The 18600-nt window shown below is 38.7% G+C and overlaps 1 pseudogene; it reads right to left on the reverse strand.

Annotated features, from left to right (window-relative positions):
* Positions 1-18600, reverse strand: part of LOC126416928 (neural-cadherin-like) — a 275218-nt pseudogene that overhangs the window by 94152 nt on the left and 162466 nt on the right.

The following is an 18600-nucleotide window of genomic DNA, read 5'->3' on the forward strand; positions in this document are numbered from 1 at the left end:
CAAACTCACACATTAACAAACTAAAATTTATTTGTACCATATACGCCGCTCTGAGCATTTGTATATAATGTAATTATTTAACAAAAAATATTATTGAATTTTGCGTAAAAGACATTTGTTATTATTGTAATATTTTTTGTAGTAATATTCTCTCTTTATTTAGGATGGTAATATTTCTACATTAATAATGTAATTGCAAAATGTGTCAATATCTGCGATAACAGAGATGTGAAATTCAGCCAGTCGAAAATAATGTCGTGAAATTACAAAGAAATGTTAATAGTCAGCAATACTATGAAAGCATAATGCACTATGTATTCTTTGGTCTTCCTCGTTTAGAGCTGAAAGCGGTAGGAAGCTGTGTTGATGTATTCGGTGAATGGGTAGACGTCATTTGTCTGTATCTAGATTTAGCCGCCATTGAAGAAGAAATTACGAACTAATGTGAGTTGAATATTTGTTGTGGTAAAAATATATTGAAATTTATAAAAAGTGTGTATTATTAATGTAAATTAGCTTGCCCATGTCATCTATAATATTTCTTTAAAGAGTTTTCAGCATTTTTTAGCGGTGTTGCTGGGCTGTGCCGCGACCGATCGATTTGCAGCGGTGGCACATTTAAAAAATTGTTCCGCTAAAGGAAAAATCAACCAAACCCGTAAATCGGGAACAGATAGATGAAAAAATTAACAGTGAATTAAGAGAATGTTCTTCTTTTACAGCGATCCAGAGACTGACTGAGATTTTAAAAAATAGTTACACATTTGTGCATTCTTAGATGGATAGTTAACATTGAAATTTAACAATTTTGGTTCTTTCAAATAACTTTAATGTATAGCGAAGTAGGTTTGATCAGTGATAATTAAATGTCGGCTCGGTAATAATTAACCATTTTCTGCTAATAGTGATAATCTTGTGTTCAAAAGCTAACGCCGGGATAGAATTCAGTAAAAATATTTAACAAAAAATCCACTGCATTTAGAAAATGTGTGCCAAGGCCGAATGATGTAAAGAATTTAATTTTCAACCAAATATTCTTAATCAGTTAATATGAGTTCACGTAATTTTTAAATGTACGTAATTCTTTTGAAAGTGAAAATTTTTATTACCACACGTAAATAAGAGAGAGGTTCTACAACAAAGTTCGCACGCAAAGAAAGTAAGGTAAAGAAAATTAACTTAAAAGCAAATTTTATTCTTTAACGAAAAATTTCATAGCGATTTCGTTAAAACTCTGAAACAATGAAAACCAGTAGTTTTATTTCGTTTATAAGTTTACTGGGATTAACAGCAAGGAAGATGACCTCATATTTCCCTCTTAACAACATTTCTATGTGAAATTTCAGAAATCTAAAAGTGCATGAAACGTAATTTCTTGATACTATGTTCAGTATTTGAATCATTATCACTACAATAAACTATACTACAAACTAACGTTATAGAAAATTGTTATCTATTTTAAGTACCTGTCCATTGTAAAACAAGTTTCTTATGCAGCCATTAAAGTTTATAAAATTGGGACTCGCATTCCACTTCTGAATTTCCTTTGCAAACAATTTTGAGTAAGTGCCGCCAATCTGAAGAGGACTATTTAAAATAAGTTTTCCACTGAACAGAGGAAATTCCCCCTTTGCTATGCAATTTGATCCATTGAAAAATGATGCTGTCATGTCATTCATTTCCAAAACATCAGCAGATTTACAGTGGTCAACTAAGAGATGAACATTCTGAAACAAAAGGGGAAAACCCTGATAAATTAATTTTATTACTAATGAAATTCTAACATAAGGTTTTCCATAAGGGAATTATTTTATCTATGTATTTATATCTGAAGGTGAGATTCACACAGAGGACCAAATGCTAGAACACAAATGCTAGAATGTATTGGATGTGATGACAAGTGCTACGAAGAATTTGGTAGATTCTTTCAAATTGTCTACAGGATGAACAAAATAAAAGGAAAACCTCAAAAAGTCTAACATGAAATAAGTGACTGGTTGGTAAACAGAACTATTCTTTACAGACACTGCTTGCATATTTATAAGTTAAGCTCTCATACATGCCTGCAGTGATTTCCAATGAAGACTTTGCTGTTTGGAGTACTTTGTCATGAAATGTGAAAAAGATTTTTAGTCACATTTTTTCCTCCTTTCTGCTCATCCCTTTTAATTCACATATCTTTTGCAACTACAGTTTCAGCCTAGTTTTTCATACAGGAATGAAATTAACCACCACTGATATCATTATATGATTAATAACACCAGCAGTGTAATGTAAATAAAATAGCAAATAAGACCTTTCATATTTTCATACTAAAAAGAAAGAAAAGCCACAGTTAAGGTAACTGAATGAAGCTGAGAACTCAAATTTTGTAACAGAGAAGCAACTTCCTCATTACTGTGGAATTAATAAATATTCTGATATATCTACTAACCTCATAGTTCCAGAAAATGTCAATTTGATGCCATTTCCCATCATTTAAAGGTTTCTTTGTTTTTATGAATAGTTCTACTGTAACCTCTCCTAAATGCATAAGTAGCCTAGGTCTGCCATTTCTTACTTCTAATGCAATGTAATCTGTAAAATTAGGAAAGCAGATTTTTACACTACATACCACTATAACAGTGTTTCTGTAAGAATATTACAATAAACATAAATGATACCTGATGTAGTCATATGATTTAACATGAAGGAAGATAGAGGACCATCATAGAGCAGCAGACCATGCTCCTTAATAGTCACAAATTCAAGACTAAGGTGATTTTCAGCCTGTGTGTGAAATGATGGAAACCAAGCCCAGCCATTTCCCTGGAAACTTCTTACAGTCTGCTGACAGCGAGGTCCTCTGAATCCATCTGGACACACACAGCTACAAAATAAGCCAGTTTAGATATAAAGACGGCCACTGTATGGCAAACGTGGAGAAAATATTTCTCGTATAACAACTGAAATAACACACACACAAGCTTTGTGATACATGTGGAACCATATGAAGTTCACTTACAAACAACAAATAACAGTCTTAACAGCAACCTATTACATTTAAAACCAAATGTTAAGGTATCAGAAAGAAAAATTCTTATCCCAAAGAACAGAAAAATAAGGAAATATAAAAAGCTGTCGAACAGGGAAAAACTGGAAGAAAAAATACTGAGAAATGTAAATCATGATGGTTGTACAATGTGTTCAACAGGAATAGAATACAATAACAGATTTTCTCAAATAATATAAACTGTAAAGAGGAAACAACAAAAAACTGTAAAGTCACTTAAAATTTTTGTTCCTTAGTGTTATTTTTCAGTTTTAAACTGTCTTAGTATTCATGATATAATTCCATAATTTTAATTATATTTCACTGCCTGTGAATTCTTGTACAATGTCAGAATATTTGTATTTAATAATGTTTAATTTCTTCACCAGTTACTGATTTTTGATCTTGACAACTGCATAATGTCACTGTGCATTTTCCTCACTTGTATGAAATTTATTTACTCATGTGGCTCATAACCTGTCCAACACACTCTTTTTGGTGCTGCTAGGAGCATCACAAGTTATGTGTCTTACTTCTCTCTCAAGAAGTGACCATAATGAGTTGATTAATAGCTGAGCTCTGTATATTACTTGATGGTGAACATGATGATGAAGATGATGATGATGAGAATGAGGCAAAGGAAGAGGAGGAGAGAGGATGAAACTTGCTACTGGCATCTAGCCTACTCCTCTCAAATAGTACCAAAATGGTTGCAAAACTTAGTGTCCTCGTCTTTCAAACAGATTTCATCAGGAGTGATACATTGCGACACTTCACTGCACTGTTTGGAGAGGCATGGAATTTAGTTCAGTACACTGATGTAAAATTCCACTGCTACCACTCCTAATGCCTACCAATTACTGGCACTGAAAATGTTTTCACACCATGGTTTAAAGCATCTACAAAGGTGTTCCGTGACTGGATTAGATTCCTTTACAATACTGATTAACAAAGGCAAATACTTGTATTTAATGTGCCCTGCCAAATTAATATTCTGATTCTGAATAAATTATCTTTACTACTTTATAATCTTTCACCTCTCCATTTGAGTTTTGTTGTATGTGGTATACAGAAATGCACCTCAACGAATATCTGCTGACAAACTTAAATAATTTGTTATGGTTTTTTGATAATTATTACTTTGGAACCATCTAATCACAACTGACTAAACCATAATTTTTGTGCTATAAGTATTTCACCTTTATTGTTTGCAAAGCATTTTCAGTGGAGTGGAATATGTACGTATTTTGGTTTATAGTTTTTATATCTAATAACAAAGACGATGTAACTTACCAAACGAAAGTGTTGGTATGTTGATAGAGACACTAACAGACAAAAACACACACACAAAATTCAAGCTTTTGCAACCCACGGTTGCTTCATCAGGAAAGAGGGAAGGAGAGGGAAAGACGAAAGGATGTGGGTTTTAAGGAAGAGGTTAAGGAGTCATTCCAATCCCGGGAGCGGAAAGACTTACTTTAGGGGGGAAAAGGGACAGGTATACACTCGCACACACACATATATCCATCCACACATATACAGACACAAGCAGACATATGTAAAGGCGAAGAGTTTGGGCAGAGATGTCAGTCGAGGTGGAAGTACAGAGGCAAAGATGTTGTTGAATGACAGGTGAGGTATGAGCAGCGGCAACTTGAAATTAGCGGAGGTTGAGGCCTGGTGGGTAACGAGAAGAGAGGATATATAGAAGGGCAAGTTCCCATCTCCGGAGTTCTGATAGGTTGGTGTTAGTGGGAAGTATCCAGATAACCTGGACGGTGTAACACTGTGCCAAGATGTGCTGGCCGTGCACCAAGGCATGTTTAGCCACAGGGTGATCCTCATTACGAACAAAAACTGTCTGCCTGTGTCCGTTCATGTGAATGGACAGTTTGTTGCTGGTCATTCCCACATAGAACACTTCACTGTGTAGGCAGGTCAGTTGGTAAATCACGTGGGTGCTTTCACACGTGGCTCTGTCTTTGATTGTGTACACCTTCCGGGTTACAGGACTGGAGTAGGTGGTGGTGGGAGGGTGCATGGGACAGGTTTTACACCGGGGGCAGTTACAAGGGTAGGAGCCAGAGGGTAGGGAAGATGGTTTGGGGATTTCATAGGGATGAACCAAGAGGATACAAAGGTTAGGTGGACAGCGGAAAGACACTCTTGGTGGAGTGGGGAGGATTTCATGAAGGATGGCTCTCATTTCAGGGCAGGATTTGAGGAAGTCGCATCCCTGCTGGAGAGCCACATTCAGAGTCTGATCCAGTCCCGGAAGTGGGGCAATTTTGGGGTTCTTCTGCGGGAGGTTCTGGGTTTGAGGGGATTAGGAAGTGGCTCTGGTTACTTGCTTCTGTACCAGGTCGGGAGGGTAATTGCGGGATTCGAAAGCTGTTTTCAGGTTGTTCGTGTAATGGTTCAGGGATTCAGGACTGGAGCAGATTTGTTTGCCATGAAGACCTAGGCTGTAGGGAAGGGACCGTTTGATATGGAATGGGTGGCGGCTGTCATAATGGAGGTACTGTTGCTTGTTGGTGGGTTTGATGTAAACAGCTGTGTGAAGCTGGCCATTGGACAGATGGAGGTCAATGTCAAGGAAAGTGGCATGGGATTTGGAGTAGGACCGGGTGAATCAGATGGAACCAAAGGAATTGAGGTTGGAGAGGAAATTCTGGAGTTCTTCTTCACTGTGAGTCCAGATCATGAAGATGTAATCAATAAATCTGTACCAAACTTTGGGTTGGCAGGCCTGGGTAACCAAGAAGGCTTCCTCTAAGTGACCCATAAATAGGTTGGCGTACGAGGGGGCAATCCTGGTACCCATGGATGTTCCCTTTAATTGTTGGTATGTCTGGCCTTCGAAAGTGAAGAAGTTGTCAGGATGAAGCTGGCTAAGGTAATGAGGAAAGAGGTTTTAGGTAGAGTGGCAGGTGATCGGCGTGAAAGGAAGTGCTCTATCGCAGCGAGGCCCTGGACATGCAGCATATTTGTGTATAAGGAAGTGGCATCAATGGTTACAAGGATGGTTTCCGGGGGTTACAGATTGGGTAAGGATTCCAGGCATTCGAGAAAGTGGTTGGTGTCTTTGATGAAGGATGGGAGACTGCATGTAATGGGTTGAAGGTGTTGATTTATATAGGCAGAGATACATTCTGTGGGGGCTTGGTAACCAGCTACAATGGGGCAGCCAGGATGATTGGTTTTGTGAATTTTAGGAAGTAGGTAGAAGGTAGGGGTGCTAGGGGTGCGGGGTGTCGGTGGGGTCAGGAGGTTGATGGAGTCAGGTGATAGGTTTTGTAGGGGGCCTAAGGTTCTGAGGATTCCTTGAAGCTCTGCCTGGACATCAGGAATAGGATTACCTTGGCAAACTTTGTATGTAGTGTTGTCTGAAAGCTGATGCAGTCCCTCAGGCACCTACTCCCGACGATCAAGTACCACAGTCGTCAAACCCTTGTCCGCCGGGAGAATGACGATAAGATTGGTCAGCCTTCAGATCATGGATAGCCTGGGCTTCAGCTGTGGTGATGTTGGGAGTAGGATTAAGGTTTTTCAAGAAGGATTGAGAGGCAAGGCTGGAAATGAGAAATTCCTGGAAGGTTTGGAGAGGGTGATTTTGAGGAAGAGGAGGTGGGTCCCACTGTGACGGAGGACGGAACTGTTCCAGGCAGGGTTCAATTTTGATAGTGTCTTGGGGAGTAGGATCATTAGGAGTAGGATTAGGATTATTTTTATTTGTGGCAAAGTGATATTTCCAGCAGAGAGTATGAGTGTAGGACAGTAAATCTTTGATGAGGGCTGTTTGGTTGAATCTCTGTAACGCACCAAATACAAAATGTAAATGCTTAATGCGATCAAAGGAAATGATGGACAAGGTTCCACACAGAGGAGACAGTTCGTTCCATTTCTAAATCGAAGATTTCCTGTCCTACACTCATACTCTCTGCTGGAAATATCACTGGTCCATTTCATCCTCAAGCAAGCGGGCAAACTGAATGAGTTCACCTTAGGTTATCTAAGATGTTGAGCTACTACATTAACCCACAGCATTTAAATTGGGATGCCTATTTGAACCTAGTTATCTGTGCCTACAACACAAAATCTCATTCTGGAATGTGCTCCAACATGAACTGGGTCCACAAAGTGAACCATTGAAGGAATTTGCAAAACAGTTAAAGAAATTTGGAAAATGGTTAAACGCGGCAATACAAAAGTGTTAGAGAAACAAGAGCATATTGGGCAAAGAGCAAGTAAACTACCACAGTATAGAATAGGGCATTGGGTATTGGTAACTAATCCTTATACTATATAGGCAAAACTAAGAAATTTTTGACTAAATATCAAGAACCATACAAAGTTGTTGAAATGATTTGAACAGTCAACGTAAAACTGCAATTACCAACAAGGACTTTGATAGTGCATGTCAGTCAAGTCAAGCCATTTAAGGATGTAGTTGATGCATTGCCACAAATCTCTTCAACCAATCCTGAAAGATCAGAAAGACGAAAGAAATAACTACCTAAGAAGGATATATCTTATTCATTTAGATCTAGGAGTAAGTAAAGTAGGATTCTTCAGTGTAATCCAAGTATCATGATTGTTGTTTTTATGTTAGTATAATTTTTTCTTCTATTATACTGTTTTGTCTTTAGTTAGTAGGAGGGTCATGTGCCAAGATGCAGGCCAGAGAAATTCTTCTGTGCATAGCACTGCTATATTATTGCAAAGGACATATAATGCAGAATCAACCACTGCACAATGGTAAACTGTTCATTAGAAAAGCAGATGTCCTACTAACAAACCACAAACGGAATTCCAGACAATCAGAGACCACTGGCTTTATTCTATGTTTCCATGAGAAACAATAATCATTACTTGTTAAGAAAATGGGACACCTACAGGAATTATGTGATTAGAATTACAAGGTAATGGACTGTTAATAAAAGGGACTAGATGTGAGCTAGCAGCAAGACAGTTTCACCATCCAGCTACCACTATGGGTACAGCACTAATTAATGCATCCACACCAATGTTGTACTGGCCAGAGAAATCACCACACATTCTATCCCACCAAAACCTAACTTTTATCAACTCACTGGATTCAACTTTATTATAGTTGATAGATAACTTGATAAATTCCGAAAACCAACAAATCCCAGTAAACCAAATATTGCAGCATGTGAAACAGTATAATGAAAAGCACAGGCAGAAGGCAATTATTTACAGTTTGTCAACCCTGAGCATAATCTTGGGTCCGATATTTATTTGTGCAATATAATTCTGTGTGAAATGTAAAATAGTACACTCTAGTGAAATTGCAAACCACCAAATGCCAGTAAAATGGATACAACCGAGTCATAAGATGGAAGCAGAAAACACACCACTGTAATTAGATGAGCATAGCAGAATGAACTAAGATTCAATATTCCATTGTAACTTAGCATAAGGAGAAATGTAAATTACTGATTAAGAATATAGAGACTAACCAATAACAAGTGAAGATGAAAATTCAGGATGAATCTTAACAAAAGGGAGGCATGTGTTACGGTACAGAGAAATGTAGGTTTCAAGTTATAAATTTTTTAACAGCGTTCACCCACCTTGACATGAGATCGGTTGGTTATACCACAATTAGCAGTGGACCAGGAAGTATGGTGATGCAAGACAGATGGGCAGCACAGTCTGCAACTCTGCAGTAGCTCAGTGAGAGAGAGCACATGCAGAGGGAAAAGACAGAAGGACAGCAACTAAGCAAAATAACATGCATGCTTGTTTGCGCAGCAAAATGCTGCAAGAAGTGATACCCATGGCTACAGGAAACACTCCTAGACCAACTTCACTAGCTGCTAAGAGAGAATTAAAGCAAGGGTAGCAGAATAATGAGGCCACCTGCAGTCATTGTTAGTAAACCATATGTCACAGAACTACAGAGAGCTCTTTAAATACCGGAGCCCCAGCTCCAAGTAGAGGGAACGATTCAGTTCAATGGGAACAATGGAGTACATGTCGATGACATTCTGTTCCATGACCATGTTATTTTAGTAAGTCTTGTCGCAGATCAACAACCACAGTACCAGCCAGCTGTTGAGTGCTGCAGAGCTGAAGTCCACTGATGAATTTCATGCTGCGTCGCTCCAACCACTACTGATGGGAGAGCTGATGAACTACCAGCAGCAGTGCAGTACCAAGTGTGTACTCTCTGAGTGTGGGACGAAAGACAACAACCAGGCTGGCAGTACTGGGTTCAATGCCTGCCATCTACACCGCACCGAGGATGGGGTGGTCCAGGGAAAAAGAGGCACAGAGTGGGATTGTGTACACTCCCTCAGCTGGTAGCAGCTATCTTGTTCCATGTTTGTAGGATGTTGGCTGTGGTATTTTAAGTCTCTGCAAATGTGACTTGATTTGTTTCATACTTCCAATACCTAATGTGTTACTTGTATTGTGTTTTAAAACTCCTGTATGTCATGTCTATGTATAATGAATCACAAATTTGACATTCAATTTTGTAAATTCCTGATCCCTGGAATTCAACCCTCTTGATTGTTGGTTGGCTTATGTTTGTCTGGAGAGTTTGCACAGTTTTATATGCTATTTGGAGATCTTTAAAAAAATAATAAAAAAAATTGTGCATGGCAATCTGTGTGTTGATTCATGTGTTTAAGTCATAGTGAACCATGAACTTCCTTTCTGTAAAAAAAATTTTGTGCATGGCAATCTGTGTGTTGATTCATCTGTTTAAGTCATAGTGAACCATGAACTTCCTTTTTGTGCAGCATTGTCACTGTGTGTGTATGTGTGTGTGTGTGTGTGTGTGTGTGTGTGTGTGTGTGTGTTGTGGGTACTTGTGGGTTTGAGGCTGTTGGCAACACCATCTACAACAGTACATCAAAATGAGCATTCAGTTCCTACTGGTGTGAAAATGAAATTTCAAATGGCAGGAAGAAGACCAAGAAAATCTCTAACAAAGAAACAGAACTCATGTAGATCAACATCCTAGAAATCCGTACATACAACTTTAAATTATTACTACATCATAGAAAAGCAGGAAGTCCTAGAATTGTTTACAATCTCAATCCACAGTATCCTAAGTGTAAACCAAATATTATAAACAAAAATATGTATTTATTCCTGACCACTTAAGATGCCTTGCAAACAATAAAGGTAACACATATATGTCACAAAACAGTGTTTCATTCAGTTGTGATTAGATGATCCCAAAGTAATAATTATAAACTTATCATAATATTATACACAACTGAGGATGACAGGACTACAAAAGTTGAAGATGTTACTGCTCCTATGCCAAACATTCTCTGTCAATATGTGCAACAAGTTCAAAAAATACATCTGAGGCTCCATAAGACAATACAGCATATAAAATTCAACCAAACTTGAAGAGGAACAACCTAATTCCACCTTACATTAATGTAAAGGCTGCAAACACTCCTACAGTGACACAAAAGTCAAAATCATATGCAGAAAGGTATTGGTAACTAAATGAAATTAAAATGCTGTATTAGGAAAAAGCATTATCTGAATGTGATACAGTGTAAGACTCATTTAGAGTTAGCACAGCACACAGGAAATCCCACAATGCTCATGCCACTAATAGACAAAACTGAACACAACACATACACAACAGACAAACATATACAAAACAAGCATAAACAGAAAGCAATGAGAATAACAACAAAAAAGACACAAACATACATTTACATTTGGAACGAGACAACACAATAACATTAACAAACATTTCATCCATGTTTCATATACTTGACACAGACAGAACTGCACAAAAAAGAAAAGCAGCTCTTTGAAAAAGGGTTTAAATGTTGCATCAACAGAAGGTTGAACAACCAGTACATAACAGATCTCACAGTAGAAGCTGAACACATCCTTACAAATGGAGAACGTAGGATCTGTGTTCTGATTAACCTCTGCCGATTATAATTATTCCATTATAATGCTGAGGTACACAAATCCTTATTATGTGATATATGTGGATATATAACACAAAAATTGTTAACACAAAAAAGATTGTTATAAGTTTTATATTTATAATTTTATTTTTCAGGATCTGAAATGAGACTTGGCTGATGATGATGATATAAGTATTTTTGTAGAAACATTTTACTACAAGACTTATTCCAAATTTAAGATAAGGAAAAATCATATGCACTTGATAATCCAACACCACTAATAAGTGTTTGCTTTATGCTACACATAACTAATTTGAATGCCTTGATACTCTTACAAATAAAGAAAATCTTGTATTTTTTTCTAAATTTTGTCATTCAGGCAATATAACTAATCAAAAACATTACTGTGTAATTAATCAAATTTTAGAATGCAATGAAAAAAATCAATGTTTTTAACTTAAAGTCCTAAATTGCCTGTATTAAAAAATGTATACTTTTACTAAATAAGTATGTTAATGAAATATCATGAATATAATACTTGTGTTTCTAGAAAAATCTTAGAGGCTTTTTGCTAGAAAAGTGTACATCTAAATATCTCCTCACTGAAGCAGAAATTATTTTTAATGTCATTTAAAGAGAATAAAAAATGAAACAAAGAAGCTTCATTGCTAGTTATGTACAAACATTAGCTATTGCCCCTGTCTTCTGTGTTATTACTGAATATGTGGCTGCTCTGTATTTAAGTACTATGTAAACCACTCCCAACTCTGGTCTTTAAATAAGCAGTGTAAATTAACAGTGCTAGAATCACTCTGCAATAATACACAGTCATGTGTAATCAATTCTATAAAGTCCCCATTAAGCTTTCAATGACAAATAATACACAAAACTAGTCTCTGTTAAAACGTAATCAAATCAGCAAGTTCATGTAAAGTTTCTATTTGGCATGTACATCTGAGGCATTGGTGAAAACTGAACAATGAAAAATCCAGGATGGAATAATCACATGTTATGCAAATGATAGATTGCTTCTCACCATATGGTGGAGGGGTTGAGTCACAGACAGATACAACAAAAAGCCTGCCAAACAAATAAGCTTTTGGCCAAAAGGCCTTCTTCTGAATTAGACAACATACACACAAACACAACTTGCACCCACATGACCACTGTCTGTGGCTTCTAACACCAGACATTGAGCAACAGTTCATGATGGGAGAAGCAATCTGGGTGGTGGGAGTAAGGAGGAGGCTGAGGTAGGGAGGGGGAGAAGAGCAGGGTAGGGATGGAGGAAGATAAAGCGCTGCTTGTGTTGTGAGAGTATACAGAGATTAGGTGTGGAGAGGGTAGGGCAGCTAGGAGCAGTCTTGAGGTTAGATGTGGGGGGGGGGGGGGGGGGGGGGTTGGAAAAGGAGAGAAATAAAAGACTGTGGGTGTGTTGTTGGTATGGAAGGCTGTGTGCTGCAAGAATGGAAAGAAGGAAAGGGATAGATAGGTGAAGGACAGTGACAAACAAAGATTGAGGTCAGGAGGGTTACAGGAAGCTGGTTTTGGTAAGAAGGATCCAGATAGCACCAGCTGTGAAGCAGTCACTGAGGTGAAGAATGTTGTGTTGGGCAGGATGCTCAGCAGCTGGATGTTCCAGCTGTTTCTTGGCCACAGTTTTTAGGCGGCCATTCATGTGGGCAGACAGCTTGTTGGTTGTCACACCCATGAAGAATGCACACAGTGATTGTGGCTTAGCTTGTAGATCACATGACTGCTTTCACAGTTAGCCCTGCTTGTGATGGGATGATGCTTGTGACTGGACTTGAGAAGGTGGTAATGGGAGGATGTATGGAACAGGTCATGCATCTAGGTCTATTACAGTGATATGGGCCTTTCGGCATGAGGAGGAGGGGTTGAGTTGGGATGGATGAGGATATTGTGTAGCTTCAGTGGGCTGCGGAACACTGCTGTGGGAGGGGGATGGGAAGGATAGTGGGAGGATGTTCCTCCTTTCAGGGCGTCATGAGATGTTGTCAGAATGCCAGGCAGAGGATGTGATTCTGTTGTTATAATCCTGGGTGATACGGAGTGATGAGGGGAATGCTTCTCTGTGGCCAGATGGTGGGACTTAGAGAGGTGGTGGGTGACGGAAGAGATAAGGCATGGAAGATCTGTTTATGTACAAGGTTGGAAGGGTAATTTTGGTCTATCAAGGCCATAGTGAGACCCTTGGTATATTTTGAGAGGAACTACTTGTCATTATAAATGCAATGGCCACAGGTGGCTATGTGGTACGGAGGGACTTCTTGGCATGGAATAGGTGGCAGCTGTTGAGGTGGAGGTATAGCTCATGTTTGGTAGGTTTGATGTGGATGAAGGTACTTATGTAGCCATCTTTGAGGTGAAGGTCAAATTCAAGGAAGGTGGCTTGTTGGGTTGAGGGGGAACAGGTGAAGAAAGAAGGTGTTGATGTTCTGGAGGAATGTGAAAGAGTGTTCTCACCCTCAATCCAGATGACAAAGATGTCATCAGTGAATCTGAATCAGGTGAGTGGTTTTGGATTCTGGGTGGATAGAAAGATGGCCCATGAATAGGTTGATGCCATGCAGACACCCATTGCCATACCCCCAATTTATTTGTTGGTGATGCAGTCAAAGGAGAAGTAATTGCGGGTGAGGATACATTTGGTCATGGTGATCAGGAAGGAGATTGTTGGTTCACAATCTGTTGGATGTTTAGAAAGGTAGTGCTCAATAGCAGCAAGGACATGGGCATTAGGGCTGTTAGTGTAAAGGGAGCAGAGGTTCTGTGTGTTGCTCGCAGACTGGCCTCGATGGCCAGAGACAGTGGTCATGCGTGTATTAGTTGTGTTTGCATGAATGTGTGTGTGTGTGTGTGTGTGTGTGTGTGTGTGTGTGTGTTGTCAAAATGAGAAGCAGATCTTTTGGATGAAAGATTACTTGTTTAGCAGTTTTTTTGTAGTGCCTGTCTGTGACTTAACATCTACACTATATGATGAGTAGCACCTATCCATTTCATAATACTGTGATAGATAAAAATGGAATACATAACAAATATTGAAATGGGTATTTCTATTTGGATTTACAGGAAAATGTGCAGGATCTGGGAGAATTAGCAACTTTATTTTAATATTGTCTGCTCACTGTTCTGTAAAACACTGCACCAGCCACAGTACAGCTCCATTGTGAATGCTGTTCTCGAATATGGTATGAAATAGCAGATGTTCAAAAGCACACCGAAATTGCCCTGACTACTGTGAAACAATTGAAACTGCTGCAAATGGACCTGTTGAGAGGAGTACCAAATACCAGTATTACCTCAAGTACTGTCCTCTCCTGTGAATCCTGTCTCCTATACAGATAGTACTGGATCTATCACACTTGACTGTGAGTGGCACATCAGTGGCAGGGCTAGGTGCCCTGTACAGGGGAAACAGGGACCATGCAGACCTCTGGATGTCATACTCATCCCCAAAACCAACATTTTTGAAGTGCTGTCTTCCACTGAAACTGAGCAAGTGAGATGAATTTCACCTGTTGGGAAAAGTGCTGTGTTCTGTGTCAGGAGGAGGCAAATGCAAAAGGGTAGGTCTCTATTAACCATCAGCAGTTCAAACACATGGCAAATAATGGTACCCTGCAGGGAAATGACAGAAAAGGATGGGAAGAGTCCCAGGTGCACTCAGTATGTATGCCTTGGGGCCTCATTCAAAATTTTGAAGATGCTATTCTGGCAGCCATTATGGGAACAGGGTGCAACAAATTATAAGCCATGGTGCATGTTGAAACAAATGATGCCTGTTGTCTGGGCTCTGAGGACATACCTGGATTGTTTCAGTGGCTTACAGAGAATGTTGAGAACCAGTCTTGATCATGGAGTTTCAACAAAGCTCACAATATGAAGCACTGTTCCCAAAACTAACCATGACATCTTGATTCTGAGTCATCTGGAATGCTCAAACAAGGCACTTCTGTGACAAGTTAGGATGTGACTTCCTGGATTGCACTACTGGGTTGAGAGTCTTTTATATGGCTCAGGTGTGCACCATGGATTTAGAGGCTGGTAAACAGGCAGCTGACTATGTGTGGGATGCACAAAAGTTTTTTTTAAATTTGGTGACTTTCCATCCAGTCCAGATAAGGATAGCTGTAGGGACCTCAGAAGTGTCAGTATAGCATACAAAGCAATGCCCTGTACAACTAAGAGTGTTAAAATCTAGTGATTAACTACTGATGCATTCACAACAAAATATCAGAGTCTGAAGTGCTCCTAAAAAGCAATGAACCTCTTATGATACTATATGCAGAAAGCTGGTTAAAACCTGAAATTGATAGCAGAGAAATTTTTGGGGAAAATATAAGTGTATATTGAAAAGATAAACTAATGATAAATGGAGGTTTTGCATTTCTAGCAATACATAAGAAATTCAAATCCACAAAGATAAATATTGAAAATGGATGTGAGACTGTCTGTGCCAGACTCAGTATCAAGAGTGGACATAAACTTAACAACCAAGCTTAACTCCAGAGGTAACTGAAAACTTTAGGGAAAACCTAAGTTCATTAGTACATAAGACCCCAATCATACTGTCACTATCAGAAGAGACTTTAATTATCAAAAATCAATTGAATAAATTACATTTTTTTAAGTGGTGGGTGTGACACAACATATTGCAAAACATTACTAAATGCTTTCTCTCAGAACTACCTAGAAAGGATTGTTCAGAAGCCTACTCACGATGGAAATAAGTTGAATCTAAAGGCACAAATAGACCTGACCTCTTAGAGCAGTGGTTCCCAACAGGTGGTCCGCAGACCTCCAGGGGTCCGCGAGCTATGCCAGAGGGGTCCGCAAGATGCTATTAGAATAAAAAATATATTAAGCTTGTGTCTGTGTATGTGCAGATGGATATGTGTGTGCGCGAGTATATACCTGTCCTTTTTTCCCCCTAAGGTAAGTCTTTCCACTCCCGGGATTGGAATGACTCCTTAACCCTCTCCCTTAAAACACACATCCTTTTGTCTTTCCCTCTCCTTCCCTCTTTCCTGACGAGGCGGCCGTTGGTTGCGAAAGCTTGAATTTTGTGTGTATGTATGTGTTTGTTTGTGTGTCTATCGACCTGCCAGCGCTTTCGTTTGGTAAGTCACATCATCTTTGTTTTTAGATATATTTTTCCCACGTGGAATGTTTCCCTCTATGATATTCATATCTTTGTACTGAAATTGATATACAAGGTACCTCACAATTCATGTTATGCTTTTTAAGAAGTTGGAGAGGGGTCTTAGTAGACTAAGTTTTACATAGGAACCCATGTCCAGAAACTACAGAGCATCAAAGTTATAGGCACTGGTACCTGTAAATGTAAGTGTATACAAGGTGATTCCATGATGATGTTACAAACTTTGAGGATGATGGAGACAGATAAATGCATCAATTTGAGGTAAGTATCGCCAGTTTGAAGTTACAAGAGGAAATTATTCTGATGCCTCTGATAGTGGAATATGTGTACCAGCACTGTTTTGCTTTGAATGTAGTGTACGCAGCTTTCAGAGGTGGTAGTATGGACAAAAACAAGAAAAAAATGTCTAGTAAACATACGCTCTAAAATTCATACCTTAAGAGCTATGAGCAGTTTTTCAATAGAGGAGATGAACAAGTGCTTACAGCTTCTCAGGTATGCATTTTAGAGTCCATGTTTACTAGACATATTTTCTTGTCTTGGTCCACACACTCACCTCAGAAAGTTGCATATCCTACATTCCTAGCAACAACAGTACTGGTACATGTATTCCATTGTCAGAGGTATCAGAATGATTTATGGTTGTAACTTTCGACTTGTTTGTTTCTGACCCAGGGACCCTTACCTCAAATTGGTACATTAATCTATCTCCATCACCCTTGAAAGTTTGTAACATCATTATGGAACCACCTTGTATATACACATATTTACAGGCACCAGCACCTATAACTTTGATGCTCTGTAGCATCATTAGATGACATTTCCAGACATGGGTTCCTAAGTAAAACTTGATCTACTAATTCCCTCTAAAACCTCTAGAAGTGTGTAACATTAATTGTGAATAACCCTGTACATCTCTAGTCTGGTTCACTTGTATTGTGTTATATTTTGGCAGAAGGCAGTTTGATGTAGTTGTAGAGCAGTTCTGTTGTGAGATGTATGGAAGGAAGCTGACAGACCTTGTCAAGAAGTGTTTTAATTTGTGAAAACTGCAGAATATGGAATAAAATAATTTTGAAGAGGATACGTGTTCCTGCTTCATGGTATTACTGATTTGGTGCATGGATAAACAGAACCCAGATACCTCTTTGCAGCTCCAGCATCAAGGAATCATTAACCTACAATGACTGTGCAAAGAGAAATAAGAACTTACAACAAACAATGATAAATAAGTTAAGTGCAAAATACTTTTTAGTGACTATCTCACCCTGCACTTCATGGTTTTGACAGCTGAAGACTCATAATCTACATTACACAAACAGTAATAGCATAAAAATTGTTAATGAATCCAAAATTTAATTAAACTTTGCTGCTTTTTATGTTTATAAATGCAGGAGGGTGGGGAGGGGGGGAGGGGAGGCAAAAGAGTTAATGGCTGATATAGAAGTAACTTCTGATGTGCTCCAGGGAAGACTGTCGGGACCTTGCTGTTCATACTGTACATTAGTGACCTAGCAGACAGTATTAATATCAGTTTCGCAGATGATGCTGATGTCTGTAACGAAGTACAGTCTAAAAAAAAACTGCACAATTATTTGACTGAAGCTGAATAAGATTCTAAAGTGATACAAATATTGGCAAGTTGCTTTAAATGTTCAGAAATGTGAACTTGTGCATTGCATAAAATGAAAACATGGAGTGGTATCCTATGACTACAATATAAATGAGTCCCAACTAAAATTGGTCAACTCAAACTAAAATCTAGGTGTAACATTTTGTAGGGATGTGAAGTGGAATAATCACATAGGCACAGTCACAGGTAAAGCAGGTGGCAGATTTCAGTTCATTGGTATAGGGGAATGCAATCAGTGAACACAAAAGTTGGATACAAAACACTCATTTGCCCAATCTAGACTATTGATCAAAGGTGAAGGACCTGCAACAGATACAATTAACGAGAGCTTTTGAATGTATGCAGAGAACAGTAGACTGAAGATCATAGATTTGTTTGACAAATAGGGGAGTTGCATGGAGATACTGAAGATACTATACCAAGAAAGCCTACTAACAAAGTTTAAAGAACCAGCTTTAAATAATGATTTTATGAATATACTGTGACCTCCTACATATCACTCCCACAGGGCTCACAAGGACAAGAGGCATTCAAATTGCAATTGTTCTTGCATCCCACAGGTGAATGAAATAGGAGGAAGCCCAGACAACTGGTACAATGGTACAATGGGGAGAACTTTCTACCATGCATTTCACAGTAGTTCGCAGAGTATGGATGTGGATGTAGGAAAATATTAGCATCAACCACAAGAATGCTTAACCCACAAGAAGGAAAGCTTTCTGAGATACGTAAAATCCAAATTTTTACTCACCATATAGCGAAGATGCTGAATCACAGATAGCCACAACGAAAAGTCTTTCACAAATCAAAAATAGGTGACACACACACACAC

Source organism: Schistocerca serialis, chromosome 8 (genome assembly GCF_023864345.2).
Source record: "Schistocerca serialis cubense isolate TAMUIC-IGC-003099 chromosome 8, iqSchSeri2.2, whole genome shotgun sequence".
Taxonomy (NCBI): domain Eukaryota; kingdom Metazoa; phylum Arthropoda; class Insecta; order Orthoptera; family Acrididae; genus Schistocerca; species Schistocerca serialis.